The sequence below is a fragment of the Artemia sp. Qi Xiang Cuo genome, chromosome 8, assembly GCF_049724085.1.
Source record: "Artemia sp. Qi Xiang Cuo chromosome 8, ASM4972408v1, whole genome shotgun sequence".
Taxonomy (NCBI): domain Eukaryota; kingdom Metazoa; phylum Arthropoda; class Branchiopoda; order Anostraca; family Artemiidae; genus Artemia; species Artemia sp. Qi Xiang Cuo.
The window spans coordinates 49,398,687-49,415,679 of NC_142801.1; positions in this window are offsets into that span (position 1 = coordinate 49,398,687).

Sequence of the window (16,993 nt, forward strand, 5' to 3'; positions counted from 1 at the left end):
GAAAGAGCAATGACACGTGGGAGAGCAGAAAAGCTGCAAATCTGGCTAGTATATGCCTATTGCATCATACATTGCAATAGTACATTGCACTTTTCACCAAAATGTGAAAGCAAGAGGGATCGTGTTGATTTAAATACTGGTACATATTTGAAGGCCAAGATACTAAATACTTGTAGATGGGGAATATTTTTGACACCCTTGCGGTACAGCTTCTTTTGTAGCCTGAAATCGGCCAAAAATAAGAATCTCAGTTGTAGATGCGTTGAAGGACAAACCAAACATTCCGACAAGGTACTTTTATAATGACCTTGAGCCACGCGTACGTATTTTTGAAAACCCTCACAACGGAGCTATCAAAACCTCTACTTTTCGCAGAATATAGCAGCTGAGTGTGACTTCGAAATCAAAGGTACAAGAAACATAATGTGCTGCCATAATCAGCATACCATTCTCCCTTCGTTTCAACAACAATCTCGAAATTAGAGCGGATATCTCGGCGGCATTGACCTAACTTAAGACCCAACTGATTGTTGAAGGTAAAGCATGCAGCTTTTAAGTCATCAACTACCAGCAGCTCCAGTAGCATACACAGTAGTGAGGATACGGTTATGGGTCTATATGAACTACGTTGTTTGTTGTCATTTCCTTTTTGACAACTGGAGTAAGCGAACCAAATACCAAAAAACTTCGGGTATAGCACTGGTATTGAAAATAATCCGGTAGAGTAGTTGAAGGTGCATTATTAGCTTGTCCCTTGCATGTTTCAGGTGTAACCACAATAACTGATCAATACCTCTAGAATTTATCTTTTTGAGACGAACAATGGCTCCTCTTATTTCTGATATATTGATAACAGACCCAATCTCTGACTCAATGCACACAAAGGATCATCAAGAAGAGACTGAAGCTGCTCTTTTACTTTTGTGTCGGGAGGATAAAACTAAATTATGAAATGTCTGATCCACCCTTTATCACTGGGAAGGACAGAGGGTGAAGAATCCGCTAGGAGTTTCCGCTCTCCCAAAAACTTCCTAATCTCATGTAGATTTTCCCGTAGATCTCTATTTTGATCTATTACTGTAGGTTTATGCTTTATTTGAAGCTTTTACAAACAGCGTTTGGTAGATACCAAACGTTTGGTAGAGACCGGAAGCTGTTCTAGATGTCGAATAGGTCCAGAAACTGCTCTAATGGGAAGAAAGGAATTCTAATTTATATACAATTGAGTCAAGTACTATTTGAAAGACGTACGCGTTGCTTTTTTCCAGTTGCACTTCGTGTGCTTCTTTTCGACTGCCTTAATGTTTTTGTGGATTGGGTCGTTAATAACGAAACAGTTCGTTAATGGAAAGTGATGATCTGAGGCCATAACACTGAGATCGACATGGCTAGGATTGACAGCAGCAACACTGCTCGAGCATAGCTGAAAGTAAAACAAACTAGTAGTCCCTGAATCGTGAATAAAGGTGTAAGCACAGCCATTCCTAAGCACCCGCAAACTAAGCAGAGCAGGTAGAAATATTTGTGATCGTGGATTACCTTGAAGGGTCTTGATGATTAAGATCATAATCAATGTTATTGAAATTCAATTTAAAATCAATCAGTAAAATTTGAAATGAACAGGAATTATTCCGTACATGAGGGGGCCGCCCATTCCTCAACCCTTGCTCTTTACGCTAAAGTTATATTTTTTGCCAAAATTATTTAAAAAAGGCTGCTCACTCACAAGGACGGTTGTTTTAGAATGAAAGTTATTTTTAAAGATTTTTCAGACTTTTAGAGTAAAGAGCGAAGATTGAGAAAGGGGCAGCCCCCCTCATATGGGAAAAATTTTCTGCTCGTTTTAAGTTTTAATGTTGCTCCTTATTTTCAGTTGAAAAGAAACATTTTTGTTCTATTTAATCTTTTGAAGCGTCAATATTTCTTTCAAATACTTCAATTGATCAACATGTAATACTGAATTGACAGCACACAAATAATCATGCTTACCTATAACCAGAAGATGCAATCTTATATTATCAATTATTTTTAGAGGATTGGAGATAAGACTTGCAAGCTTTTAGCGGATTTTTTTTTGTTCGAGGATGTAGATTTGGAAAAAATTTTGAAACATGAGTGTATAGTGAATTTACACTGAGTGAATCATCTGTGTTGAGTGAAGTTCCTGCGGTAGAACTTTCCAGGAAGAAATTTTACACGGAGTGGAATTTACCGGAATTGCTTTATGAAATTTCCTTTATTTGTCTTATTTTCTCTTTGGAGACTCAATTTTACATGTGGAGATGTCGCGGGGGTATTGTCCAGGGGAAATTTTCAGCAGGATTGAAATTGTCTTGGGGGTTTTCAAATGGGAGGGATGGGAGTTAGGGATAATTCGTTGGAGGATCTTTTCAATGGCAGGGAAGGAATTTCCGGGGAAATGTTTCTTCGGCGAGGGGAATTTCTGACACGATTTGGAAAACGATAAAAAATCTATAAAAACAAACTATTTTTTCAAATGAAAGCAGGCTAAGAAGAATTTTCCAGGCGGAATTATCCGCGGGAAATATTCTAGGGAAAACTTTCAGAGAGGATAGAATTGTCCGGGAGGAATTTTTCGAAGGGATTTTCCGCGGGAGGAACCTTCATGGAGGAATTTTTTGAGAGAATTTTCAATGGAGGTGGTAGGGGGATTTCCTGGCTATTATTTGAAAAAAGATGAGAGATTAAATGAAAAAAAATAACAAGTTTTTCCAACTGAAAGTAAGAAACAGAATTAAAAATTAAAATGAAAAAATATTATTCCATATATGAGGGGCTGTCGTTTCTCTCAATACTTTGCTCTTTATGCTAAATTTTGACTTTTTGTGATAATTCTTTAAGAAAGACTCTTGCAACACAAGGAGCGTTTTATTAGAATGAGAAGCTTTTTTAAAGTATTAAAAAAAACTTTAGTGTGAAGAGCGAGGTATTAAGGAGAGGGGCAGCCCCCTCATATTCGGAATTTTATTCTCGTTTTAGTTTATTTGTTGCTTCTTACCTTTAGCTGAAAAAAACTGTTCTCCTTACTCAATATCGTATTATTGTGACCTAGTTGTCTAGATTACCATGCAAGGATAGGACCTTCACTTAAACTTAATACCATCAATGTCAAATGCGGTTGGTTTCGGTAAAAAACAAATTTCTTAGCAGGATTTTGCTTATTAGAATAAGAGACGCTATAAGCACAACTTTAAAAGAAAAACAGTCGTGTTTCAAAAGATGAACAAATGCCTGATCATAATGGCAAATATGGCCAACAAAATCTTTCCCTTCCCCAATACCATACAGTTCCTCTTTTAAAAAAATTACACTATTTTAATGCTGCTAAGTAATATTCTTTCTATAAACATCAAGCTCATGCTTATGCGACTATTACTACTACTACTATTACTACGACTACTACTAACAACTCACTGCAGCACCAAGCCGCTTGATGCCAACACAGCTACGCACGCTCCTTCTCCATCCTAATCTATTTAAAGCTCCCCTTTTTATACCCGCCCACGAAGTTCCCATCTCCTTTAAATCCTTCCTTATGGCGTCCTCCCACCCCAGAGAGGACGACCTGCTTTCCGTCTAGCCCCAGACGGTTGGCCAAACATGAACAATCTTTGGCAATCTGTCATCCTTCATCCGCACAACGTGCCCTAGCCACCTCAACCTTTCTTTCATTATAGCCCCAGAGAGTGGTATTGAACCACATTTTTTGTATAGCTTATTGGTTGAAATGCGGTCAGTCAGCTGGGTACCCAGAACAATCCTTAAGCAATTTCTCTGGAAAATATATAGAAAATATTAATCCGCTTTTCTGAGCACCCATGCTTCAGAGCCATATTTGACCACTGTCATTACTGTAGCTTATTTTATTCTAATCTTGGTTTGCAGGCTATTCTTCCAAACTTTTTTTAACTGTGAAAAAACACCCTGAGTCTTGGCTATTCTACTTTTAACCTCTTCACTGCTCCCACCATCTTTATTAATAATACTACCGGGGTAAGTGAAGCCCACCTGATCAATCTTTTCATTATCCAACGTCACCTTTTCATCTTCGCTTATTCCTATCTTCGCCTTAGTGACTTAGTATTTTTAACATTAATTTTCAAACCTATTCTAGCACCCTAAACTCGCAAAACCTCTAAAACTTCATTCATTTGGCTGACACTTTTATCTAGGATGCTTAAATCCTTAGCATAATCTAAGTCCAGGAGACTTTTTCCTCCCCATTTGATTCCGTGGTCTCCCATTGCCTTTCCTGTGCTGCTTAAGACAAAGACCATCAAAATAATCCATATAAAGGAGGATAGAACACAACTATGCTTAACTCCTGATTTAATACAAAACCAGCTGCTAACCTCATTTCCTACCTTAACCGCAGCAGTGTTATTCTCGTACATAGCACTAATCACTTTAATGTATATGTCTGGTATACCATACAGGGATAAAACCTTTACTAAAGCTCTTCTATCAACAGAATCGAACGCTTGCACGTAATCTATAAAGCTGAGGACCAAAGATGTTTGACAACTGAGGCACTTCTTAATTATAGCCTAAGAGTGAAAATTTGGTCGACACATCCTCTACCTTTTCTAAAACCGCACTGTTCTTCTCTTAAAATTTTGTCTACGGCATCTCTCAGTCTAAAAAGTATCATATTGCAAAGTAATTTACTACCTAGAGAGACCAGACTAATACCTCGATAATTACCACACTCAATTTTATCACCTTTCTTATAAAGTGGCTTAATTAAGGTTTTCCTAAAATTGCTCGGTACTTCCCCTTTTTCAAAAATCATATTCATAATCTTCAGTAACTTATTTCTAACCTCAGAGCCACCGTATCTAATAAACTTATTTACTACCTTATCGGCACCTGGAGCCTTAATATTTTTTAATCCTTTTAGTATTGTTTCTAATTCTTCCTCACAAAACAAATCTTCCTTCACATCCAAGGTATCACAAACTTTTTCATTTTCCTCTTTTCCTGTAACTCTATCTCGGTTAAGCAAATTCTCCAAATGTTCGGCCCATCTCTCTTTAGTTCTTTCTTTACCGCTAATTGTGGCCCCATTCCTATCTTTAACCTTGACTATTCAGAATTAGCTCCTCCCTCTCAATTTATTAAAATGCCAGTACAACATTTTACTAGTATACCTTCAAGATGCATCTTCCAGAACCTTGGCAATTTTATCGATGACCTCTACTTCACACTTCCTTTATTCATATTCTAGTGCTTTCTCCACTTTCCTTACATTCTTTTTGTTTTCATATGATCTATCACTAATATAATTGTTGTACAAGTCCTTTGTCCTTTCTGTTAAACATAAAGCTTTTTCATTAATATTCTTAGCTACAGTCCCTTCTTTCTTCCCTAAGTCCCCTTCATCAACTTCACAAATTATTTTTCTAAAATTATTCCAACCATCTTCCACATTATCAAATTTTAAACTCTCAAGTTTAGTAATCAACTGTTCTTAGAAAGTTTCTCTCTAATTCTCATCCTGGAGTCTTCCAACATCATAACTTACCCTTCCGATACTTCAGCTTTAAATTAACCCTTGACACTACTAGATGGTGATTTTCACTTTTAACATCAATAACGGCACTCCTATATACCCTAGTATCTTTTCTTGATCCTGTCAGTCTTCGGTTTATTATAACATAGTCGATAAGATTTGCTGTCTTAACAACACGTGATTACCATATTAACTTATAACCCATTTTATGGCCAAACACCGTATTTGTTATAACTAGATTGTTATACCTACAAAATTGCAAAAGTCTGTGTCCATTACTGTTTTCTTTTCCTACACTAAATTTACCTAGGCTAAGATACCATCTATCCATATTTCTACCGACCTGGGCATTAAAATCTCCTAGTAAAAACATCGTATTTCTACCTGGGATCCTGTCTATTTGCTCCTGTAATTGTAAGAAAAACTCATCTGAGTCATTACTATCTCCGTCAGTTGATTTAAAAGGGGTATATACTGCTATAACTGATACCCTGTACTTTTTAGTCATAAAATGAGCAATTAGTATTCTATTATTAATACCTTCCCAGCCTAAACAAGACTTTCCAGCTTCCTTACTCATCATGAGCCCTACTCCCTTTCTATGTACCCCATCCTTCCTGCCTGAGTCACCTAATTTCACCTATATCACCTAATTTCATGCTTCCTAACCCTGGCATATGAGTTTCTGAAACTCCTAATAAGTCCAGTTCGAATTGCCTGAATTCGTCAGTCAAAATGTTAATACAATGGTCATTTTTTAACGTCGTAACATTCCAACTTCCAAATTTCATGTTCTTTAAATAATTGAAATTATTTTGGCCTCAGGAAAAGCAATGATCCCGGATACCAGTGCAGGACGGGGATCACATATCTTCTCAAGTCTACACCGAAGCGCTTAAGCCGGCTTAGAACCGTACAGCAAGAGGTCCTTAGGACCTCCAGCATGAATAGAGGCTTTGTGCAATCCTGGACCCATCTTTGTCACAACATGGTTTTCAGCACTTGGCGATGCTCTTCTATCAACAAGAGTCGAAAGGCTGCACAGACAATCTCAAGCCTATCACCTCCGACACATTATATATTCATGCCTACAAATATTATTCTACTACGGGGAGGCAGCCCATAACAGATAAATTAACTAGGAAGAGGTTTTTCAACCCGAAGACGCCCGTCAAAACATACCAAGCCCAGAAGAATTTTCCATTAGTCAGAATCCCGTGCAAATGTTGTGTCGTTTATTACGCTATAATTTCCTCGAGGGGCGCCACTCCTCAAGTGGAAATAGAGTTGACCGCAAGCTCCCCAGTCTTGCAGGTACCCCGAAAGGGTCAAGGCAGCCCTTTGCAGAGGCCGTTGTCTATAGATCTGGATCTTACTCCCTGCCGCAGTTGTTCTCCTATAGAGGATCCTCCCGCGATGGTGTTCTGCATCACCATGCAATTGAGCCCATTACTGGGAGAAGGTTTGTAACTCATGGGACTTGTGGACAAACCGCTAGGCCCTTTTTAGTGTACATTTGAGGGGCCTTCTTCCTCCTCCACCTGTATTTATGGCCCCAGGTGAGGGTGCCCCAGCTTCTAGTATGGACCCCCAGGAACAAGGTCCCCCCTTGGTCACTTTCTCCTATGGAGGTACCCTACATATCTGTAGGGCGTTCCCTTATCGCCACCTGGGGACGCGCTAAGTGGCCTTGGGGAGGCCATAACGACCATGGAATTTACTTCTTATTATGACATTTTAAAGATTTACCCCCACCCAAAAAAAGAAACAAATGCATATATGTGCCAGGCTACTATGTATAAGAACATTCATATAACCCTTAAGCCATCTATGCGCTTAAACTTAAACCATAGGCAGGGATAGTATATAATCATGTAAGTGTGATTGCATTTACTGAGCTTCTCAAACTAATTGTTTTTTCTCTTCTAAAACCTAATCACCTATCTTATAGAGGAGTTTCATTAAAGCTTTCCGAAGCTTTTCGCCCTTTGTCAATGACCGCTAAGGCATTTGTTAATGATCATTGTTATAATTTTTAGTATGCTAAAAATTATACTCTTGCTTATTAACCACCATATTTCCAAAAAAACTTCTTGGTTTTTCTATCACTATCCGTTCTTAAGTCCGCAATATGCCATCTCTAATTAAATAAGTCTTTCTTCAATTGATAACTATCCAAAATTCTTTCGCTGATTTCAATACCACTTCCCTCAACATGGTTTAATACGCTCTCAATTCAATCAACCCATGTCCCACAGCCGTATAGCAGGACAGGCCGAACGAGGACCTCATTTATCCTTATTCTCGTCTTCAAAAGGACTTTTTATCTGGTTCCATATAGATTGGTTGAGCAGGAGTATTGGTAATACTCCAGTTGCTGAAGCAATTCTCGACTGAATTTCTAATGTATATCCTCCTATTGGGTCTACCAGAGAGCCTAGGTATTTGAATTCGGGCATTTTGTCTATGGGCGACCGTTCTGGTAAGATTGGGAGGCTTTGAGATAAGATACCAGATACTTTAACTTTGTATTGGGAGCTTATCTTCAGGCCCACGAGAAAGGATTCATCAGCTACTTTCAATACCATGGATTAGACTTCTGAACGAGATTCAGCTAATAAAGTAATACTATCAGCGTAATCCATATCGGTTATCGCAAAAATGAGACTTACTTCAACGCCTGAGAAAGTCGTAAGTGCTCTGGTCATTATCCAGTTGATTACGAAATTAAATAAGACGAGAGAAAACATATATCCCTGTCGGACAACCAAATCAATTAGGAACATCGAGGAGAGCTCCCCACCGATCTGAATTGGGCTCGCGTACGCTGGTGGTATGCTTGAAAAAGTCTGAATATCTAGTCTGGTACTTCATCCTCAGTCATGACCTTCCAGATTCCATCTCTTAGAACTGATTCAAAAGCTGTTATAAAGTCTATGAATAGAGACACTGTCGGTTTCTGGTGTTTTACCCATGTGTTCAAGGATCGGCAATGCACTTCACCGCCCACAGCATATTTTCGTCAATAAAGCCCTCAAATGTACGCGTCTTCCGGGATAGACAAAGTGAAATGGAGGACAGAGGGAAAAGTGGTTCGCCTGCATCGCCATATCAAGGCAGATCTAGACCCACGTGGTGGATTAATGAAGTATGGAGGAAGATGGGATAAGTCCTTGCTCGAAATGATTGAGTCACTCACGAACGACCGAGACTCTTGGCTTACCGCAATGATGAAGCTACTGGATGTGACGGAAATCTGAGATGCTAGAGTCCAGCTGCAAGTACAAGTAAGTATGATTTTTTCTAAAAGTGTCTATTTAAATCTTTTTTTTTATCTCAAATTGAGCTCTGTTTCTATTTCTGACTGATACAATATCTGATTAATGATTTCTCATAAGTGTCTCAATGTTATTATTATATAATAATAATAATATTTATTGTTATTATATAATAATAAATATTATTATATAACAATATTCATACGGTATTGCATATAATTCTTTTTCTATTCTGCCATCTGGCTCAGGGACAAGCCCGAGCAGTGGGCCTTAGTCTCACACCCCTACCCCCCAAATTCCCAATTTTTCTCAACATCTTGGTATTCCTCATTCGAGCTAATTCTTTTCATTCCTACATACGCTTTTACATTGTTCCATCAAGAAATTTTAGATGAATACTGAACCTCTTTTTAAAGGAGTCGGTGGAGAAACTATGAGGGATAACCTCCCCGGGGAAATCATTCCGATTTGAAGTGCAACATCGAACCAAGCTGTTCTTTAAGTACTATGTCCTCACCGTGTCAACCTTAAGTCAATTTGATTGAGGTGTGTGCGTTCGTGTCGTTCTTGACGGTCGGTTGGACAATCGGTGGCACCATGCGAGAAAGCTCTAGAGAAGGAAACAAATTTATGTGCTTGTAAAAACAGCCATCGGCACATCATCAAACTTTTCTCTGATAGACTGCAGAGAGTCGCAGGAAACGACTGAACCTGCCCTATTAGCCCTATGAGGTCTCAAGATGTTATCCTTGCGTACGCCAGACTTTATTAGATATTCGGAGGAAGTAAACCCACCTAAAACAACCAGCAGTGAATGATCTAAAAGAAAGCTCTGGATTACTTTCGACAGATGTCCATTAATACTGTACGCGTAAAGTTTCTTTTGTAAGCCACGATGCCAGGCTCTGTCAAAAGCTTCAGTGACTTTGAATAACAGTAGACTGATGCCGTATCCTTTAGATTGAAGTTCGATCCACTTCTGGTACTGGGATAATAGGCAGTCGAGTGATGAATGCATCCGGTAGAATTCATATACCCATATGTCATGACCGCCTAAATTGCCATTTGACTCCAGGCACTAATAAGTGGCGTATCCTTTCGCTTGAAGTTCGATCCACTCCTGGTGCCGGGATAATAGGCAGTCGAGTATTGAATGTATCCGGCAGAATTCATACACCAATATTTCATGACCACCCAAATTGTCATTTGACTCCAGGCACTGATAAATGGCGTATCCTTTTGCTTGAAGTTCAATCCACTCCTGGTGCTGGGATTCTGGCAGTCGAGCGTTGAACGTATCCGGCAGAATGCACATACCAATATGTCATGGTCCCCCAAATTGTTATTTGACCCCAGGCACTGATAAATGTCGTATACTTTTGCTTGAATTTCGATCTACTCCTGGTGCTGGGATAATAGGCACTCAAGCATTGAACGTATTCGGCAGAATTCATATACCATTATTTCATGGTCGGTCAACTTGTCATTAGACTCAAGGCACTGATAAATATCATATCCTTTTACTTGAGGTTTTGCTTGAGTTTGCCTCGTGCTGGGATAATAGGCAGTCGAGTATTGAAAGTAACCGGCAGAATTCATGTACCATTATACCATGGTCGGCCAACTTGTCATTATACTCCAGGCACTGATAAATGTCGTGTCCTTTTGCTTGAGGTTTTGCTTGAGTTTGCCTGGTGCTGGGATAATAAATAGTCGAGTATTGAACGTAACCGACAGAATTCATGTACCAATATGTCATGGTCATCCAGACTGTCATTTCACTCCAGGTACCGATAAAGGGCATGATTGGAAACGCTTTCTCAAATTTTCTCAATGCAGGAAAGAAGCCTAATAGGCCTATAGGAGCCATCAGTCGTAGGATCGCCATCTGGTTTAGATATAAAATGACTTTGGCGGATTTCAATGTGTGCGGAAAGGTTCTAGATCAGGAAGGAAATAAAAATTAAAATGCTCCATCTTCACTTTTTTTAAAGATATGACATGTGTTTATCGTTCCATCGCGTAGAAAAATAATGATTTAATACATGCAATAAACTAGATAGTGTCGATAACCAGCCATAAAGTATCAGTGGGAAAGCCGCATCGTGTCTCTGAGCAAGCATAGAGTACAATTGTTAGAGCCTTAAGCATATTTTATGTCATTTTAAGATACGTAAAAAAAAGGTGAATAATTTCGAAGTCCAAAAAAAATTTTTAGTCCAAAAAAAATTGCTACTACAAGCATTATTTTTCTAATAGTAAAGGTCATGACTATCATGTCTATACTATTCTCATTTTGAGTTTGGAAAATATTAAATGTGATTTTTTTTTTGTTTTAAGTATGTTTCATCTCATTCGAAGACATGTAGAAAAAAAAGTTGAAAAAAATATATCATGTTAAATAAAATAATAAAAAAAAGTTAAAAAAAATGCAAAAAAAAATGGGGGAGGGGGCCAAAAAGTTGGAGGGGGGGGGGGGGCGCCCTTCAATTTTGGGGATAGGGGACCTTTGGGGGGTTGATGTCGCTGCTGGTTAGGGTCGTTGGTGCTTAAGATCCTTGATGGTTCGTACATACATACACCTTACTACTTGATTTGCAAGGATTTCTAAGGTTTGTTCTGAATTTCATTATTAAAATTCTTTAACGTTAGACCCTATTTTCAATTGACAACACTGTTCAAACACCACTTGTGTATTATACAGAACACATCGGAGAGGTAAAGCTAGGTCAACTCACAATGTCATTCCATCATCATTAATCATTTTCATAGATTGATGTTGTCTCAAATTTATAACAAATTGCAAGAGTTAACAACCCCTTCGGGGTTACTGTAACTGCTAATCAGTTAAAGCATTTTTTTCTCCACCTTCCTACGATCCAATTCACAAATGTTATCTAGCTCTGTTTTTTCCCTATTATTCAAATAAGATCGTTCGTGCAGTCCGATTCGCGAATCCCTTATCCCTTTTTGCAAATGTCAATCAAACAATTCTGATTGTAATATTCTTGTGAAATTCCTTGTGTACTTTCAATAGCAATAACCAGTCTGGTTGAGTTATACAATCTCGACTATAGTTTCAAAACGTGTTTGACCACTTTATAGGTATAAAAGAATTGGTCGCTTTTTTTGCAATTTGCACGTCAGACTTTACTGCATATTCGTATGTAATTCCATGTGTACTTTCAATCAATAGCAATAACCGGTCTGATTGTGTTATACAATCTCGACTATAGTTTCAAAACGTGTTGCTTGGAAAGGTACCAAGGGAACATAAGGCAAGCAAATAGCATGGTAATTCCAATGGCAGTAAGCAAATAGCATGGTCCTATGGCAGTAAGCAAATAGCATGGTAATTCCTATGGCAGTAAGCAAATTCAATATATGCATTCTACTAATATTTGACCACCGTCATCACTGTAGCTTCTAATGAAGTATTCTAATCTTCGTTTGCAGACTTATCTTCTTAATTAACTACCAAAAATAACGATGATGTGTTTGCCCCTCTGTCTCCTTGTTTCTCTTCCAAAGGCTTGAAGGTCGTTCACATTTTACTTAAATATAATTATTCATTATCTAAAGCTTTGTTTACCTAATTAATTATAAGCAATAAAATAAATCAATTTAGTCAAATTACAAGTGTTTCGAAAAGTTAAAAAAATAAAGTAAAAGGAAGAAAACAATCACAAATGAAGGGCATTTCTGAAGTAATAACATGATTGAATTGTAAGCAATTTTTATATCGAGATATTTTTCCAATGGATAAGTGGATTATCAGCCAATTACTTTTCTATACATCTGAAAGGAAGAGACTAAAAGGAAGAAGACATAAATGAGCTTTTCTTGCATATTAGGCTATTAAAAATATATTGATTGATACAAATATAAAGGTATCGACAGCAAGAATTTCTGGAAGGTTGAGTAGTATTTTATTTTACATTATCACACATCGTTATTTTTTTTTATCACATTATGCCAACATCGTTCTTTACTTAGGCAGCGCTTTTGCGCTGCCTAAGCAAAGAACGATGTTGGCATAATGTCGTAGCATAATTTTCCATACAAGGGCACTTCGTATCGAAGGACTTGTCGTAGAAACCTCGAAAAGGGCTCATTCGATGGGAAATTGGAATGACTAGTGCCCTTTTTAATAATCGAAAATGATTGGAAGGCAACTAACACGCCCACCATTTATCCAAACACATCCAATCAAAATTTTGAGATAGCCATTTTTTTGAAAGTAGTTGAAAGGTCCGCAAATTATATCTTTGAGGAAGACTTTCCCCCCATAGCCCTCAGGGTAAAGGTTGTGATTTATGTTCTGGGGGTATATAAAGTTTTTCTGAAAGCATTGTCGTAGAAACTTGAAAAAGAGCTAATTTGATTAGAAATACAAAGGTCTAGTGCCCTTTTTAGTAGTCGAAAGTGATTGGAGGACAACTAACCCCCCTCTAACGCGGACCGTTTCCCCAAACACATCCAATCAAAATTTTTAGATAGCCATTTTGTTCAGCGTAGTTAAAAGTTTTGGAAATTAGGTTTCTAGGATGATAACCCCTTCAGAGCCCTCAGGGCAAGGGTTGTAAGATATGACCTGGGAGCATATAAGGATTTTATAGATAGCGATGTTGTAGACACTTCAAAAATGGACCAGTCGATTGGAAATTAGAAGGGCTTGTGCCCTTTGTAATAGTCGAAAGTGATTGGAGGATAACTTACACTCCTCTGACATCCACCATTTCCCCAAACACATCCAGTCAACATTTTGAGATAGCCTTTGTTCTACGTAGTTAAAAAGTCCGGAAATTATGACAATCCACTTACAGCCCTCAGGGCAAGGGTTGTAATTCATGCCCTGGGGGCATATAAGTTTTTTTTATAGAAAGCGTTGTCATGGAAACTTCAAAAAGGGTTATTTCAATTGGAAATTGAAAGGGCTAGCACCCTTTTTAATAGTCGAAAGTGATTGGAGGGCAAGTAGCCCCCTCTCACTCCCACCATTTCCCCAAACACATCCAATCAAAATTCCAAGATAACCATTTTGTTCAACGTTGTTGAAAGGTCCGGAAATTTTGTCGTTGAGGATGATACTCCCCCCAGAGCCCTCATTGCAAGGGTTGTAAGTTTTGCCCCGGGGGCATATAAGGTTCTTATAGAAAGCTTTGTCATAGTAGCCTAACTTCAAAAAGGGCTTTTTGTTGGAAATTGAAAAGGCTAGTGCCCTTTTTAATAGCCGAAAGTGATTGGAGGGAAGCTAACCCCCCTCTCATGCTCACCATTTCCCCAAACGCATCCAATTAAAATTTTAAGATAGCCATTTTGTTCAACTTAGTTGAAAGTACTTGAAATTAGTTTTTGTGAATAAGACAACCCCCTCACAGCCCTCAGGGGAAGGGTTGTAAATTATGCCCTGGGGGCATATACGGTTTTTATATAACTCGTTGTCCTAGAAACTTCAAAAAGGGCTCATTCGATTGGAAATACAAAGGAATAGTGCCCTTGTTAATAGTTGGAAGTGATTGGAGGGCAACTAACCCCTCTCTCACGCAAACCATTTCCCCAAACATATCCAATCAAAATTTGAGATAGCAATTTCGTTCAACGTAGTTGAAAGTTCAAAAAACTAGGTCTTTGAGGATGACACCCCCCCCCCCCTGGCCTCAGGGCAAAGGTTTTAAGTTATGCCCTGGAGGCAAATAAGGTTTTTATAGAAAGTATTGTCGTAGAAACTCTAAAATGGCTCATCCGATTGGAAATTGAAAGGGCTAGTGCTTTTTTCAATAGTTGAAAGTGATTGGAGGGCAACTAACCCCCCCCTCATGCTGACCATTTCCCCAAACACATCCAATCAAAATTTTGAGATACCCATTTTGTTAAACGTAGTTGAAAGTTCTGGAAATTAGTGATTGGAGGGCAACTAATCCCCCTCCCACGCCCACCATCCCATTTGCCCATTATGTTTAAAAACTATTTGTTGCCTTAAGATTAAATCAAAATGCACTAAGTTAATGCTAATTCCTAATAAGGCATCTCAGCAGTATCCCAAGAAGGATTGAAGGTATTATGTTCAAACCTTTGGGGGCTAAAACTGCTCTTAAAATTTGATCAAATCAAAATAGCGTAAATGTATTCAAGCTATCAAAGAAATTAAACAGTTTTTTCTGCGAATGGTGTCAAGTTTTCTGTTTCAGGTCAACTAGAGGAGGTATGAAACTAAATTAAACACCACTATTTGTGTCCAGATTTTTAAAAGGGTGTAGGATGTTAAAAATTGCTGAAAAATGTTCTCCAGCATACAAATAGCAGGTCAAACTATAAAGTCTTAAAAAAACCAATAGATTTAAACGACTATTTTCTTTTTCCGTGAAAATACTGTGTCTTTGTTAAACGATTAAATAAAAAAACAAGTTTTTTAAACTGAAAGTAAGGAGCGACATTAAAACTTAAAACGAACAGAAATTATTCCGTATATGAAAGGGGCTGTCCCCTCCTCAACGCCTCGCTATTTACGCTAATGTTTTTTGTTGTTTAAAAAAATAAAGTTTTGAGACAGAGTCAAAATTTAGCGTAAATATCCAGGCGTTGTGGAGGGGACCTTCCCGTTCATATAAGGACTCATTTCTGCCCCTTTTACGTTTTTATGTCGCTCCTTACTTTCAGTTTAAAAAACTTGTTTTTTTATTTAATTTCTGATCGTTTTTTAGTTAATGCAGCTTTTATTTTGGCTCACCGTCATTGAATAAGTAAACAAAGTTGGCATAAAAATTTTACTTTTCTTTTGCTAAATGAATGTCTCTAAATTTGGTTATGACGTAATTTACAAATTAACTTACGTAACTAACTTCTATATTCGTATATTTTTCTTCTGGCAAACAATACAAAGCTGCAGATTTTTGCAGATATGAGCTTGAAACCTCTGTAATAGGGTTTTCTGATACGCTGAATCTGACGGTGTGATTTTCATTAAAATTCTTTCACTTGTAGGGGATGTTTTCCCCCTCTTTAAAAAATCGGGTAAATTTTCTCAGGCTCCGTAGTCTTTTATGTGCAATACTAAACTTAATAAAATTTATATATTTAGAATCAGCATTATAAACACATTCTTTTGATACATTTATTGACATCAAATTCCGTTTTTAAAAGTTCCGATTACTATTGAGCCGTATCACTTGTTTTTTTTATTGTTTTTTTTTATTACGTATATGTTATTACGTATATGAGGGGGTTCTTGCCTAAGTCAATACCACGCTCGTCACATAAAAATTTAAAAACAAATTTTATTCAAAAACCCCTGAATCAAAATGGCCGTTTAATTAGAATAGATAGCTATTTTGAAAGCAATAAAAAAAACTGTAGCTTAAAGACCGAGGTATTGACTTGGGGGAGAACCCCCCTCACATACGTTATAATTTCTGTTCGTTTTAAGTTCTAATGTTGCTTCTGTATACTTCCCAATAACCAATACTTTATGTTAACATTGGGTAAAGCTCATAACTTTTAGCCCTCCCCCTGGGGGCTTCGGGGGATTAAGTCATCCTAAAAGACATATTTATCATAATCCCGACCATGTTAAACAAAATGGCTATCTCAAAATTTTGATCGGGTGACTTTGGGAAAAAAATAAGCGTGGGAGGGGGCCTAGTTGCCCTGCATTTATTTTGGTCACTTAAAAAGGGCACCCCACCCTCCACCACCAGAAAAAATTCCCCCTGAAAACGTCTGTATACTTCCCAATAACCAATACTATATGTTAACATTGGGTAAAGTTCATAACTTTAAGCCCTCCCCCTGGGGGCTTCGAGGGATTAAGTCATCCTAAAAGATATATTTATAATGTTTTCGACCATGCTGAATAAAATGGCTATCTCAAAATTTTGATCGGGTGACTTTGGGAAAAAATGAGCGTGGGAGGGGTCCTAGTTGCCCTCCATTTTTTTTGGTCACTTAAATAGGGCACTAGAGCTTTTAGTTTCCGATCAAATTAGTCCTCCTATAATGTTCTACTACCACCGGGTCAATAAGAATAACCCTGGGAAAAAGAAAAAAAAAAACAAAAAAAAAAACAAATAAACACGCATCTATTTTCTTTCTTCGGGTTAAAAATGCAAAATTCCACATTTTTTTAGATAGGAGCTTGAAACCTCTACAGTAGGGTTCTCTGATACGCTGAATATGATGGTGT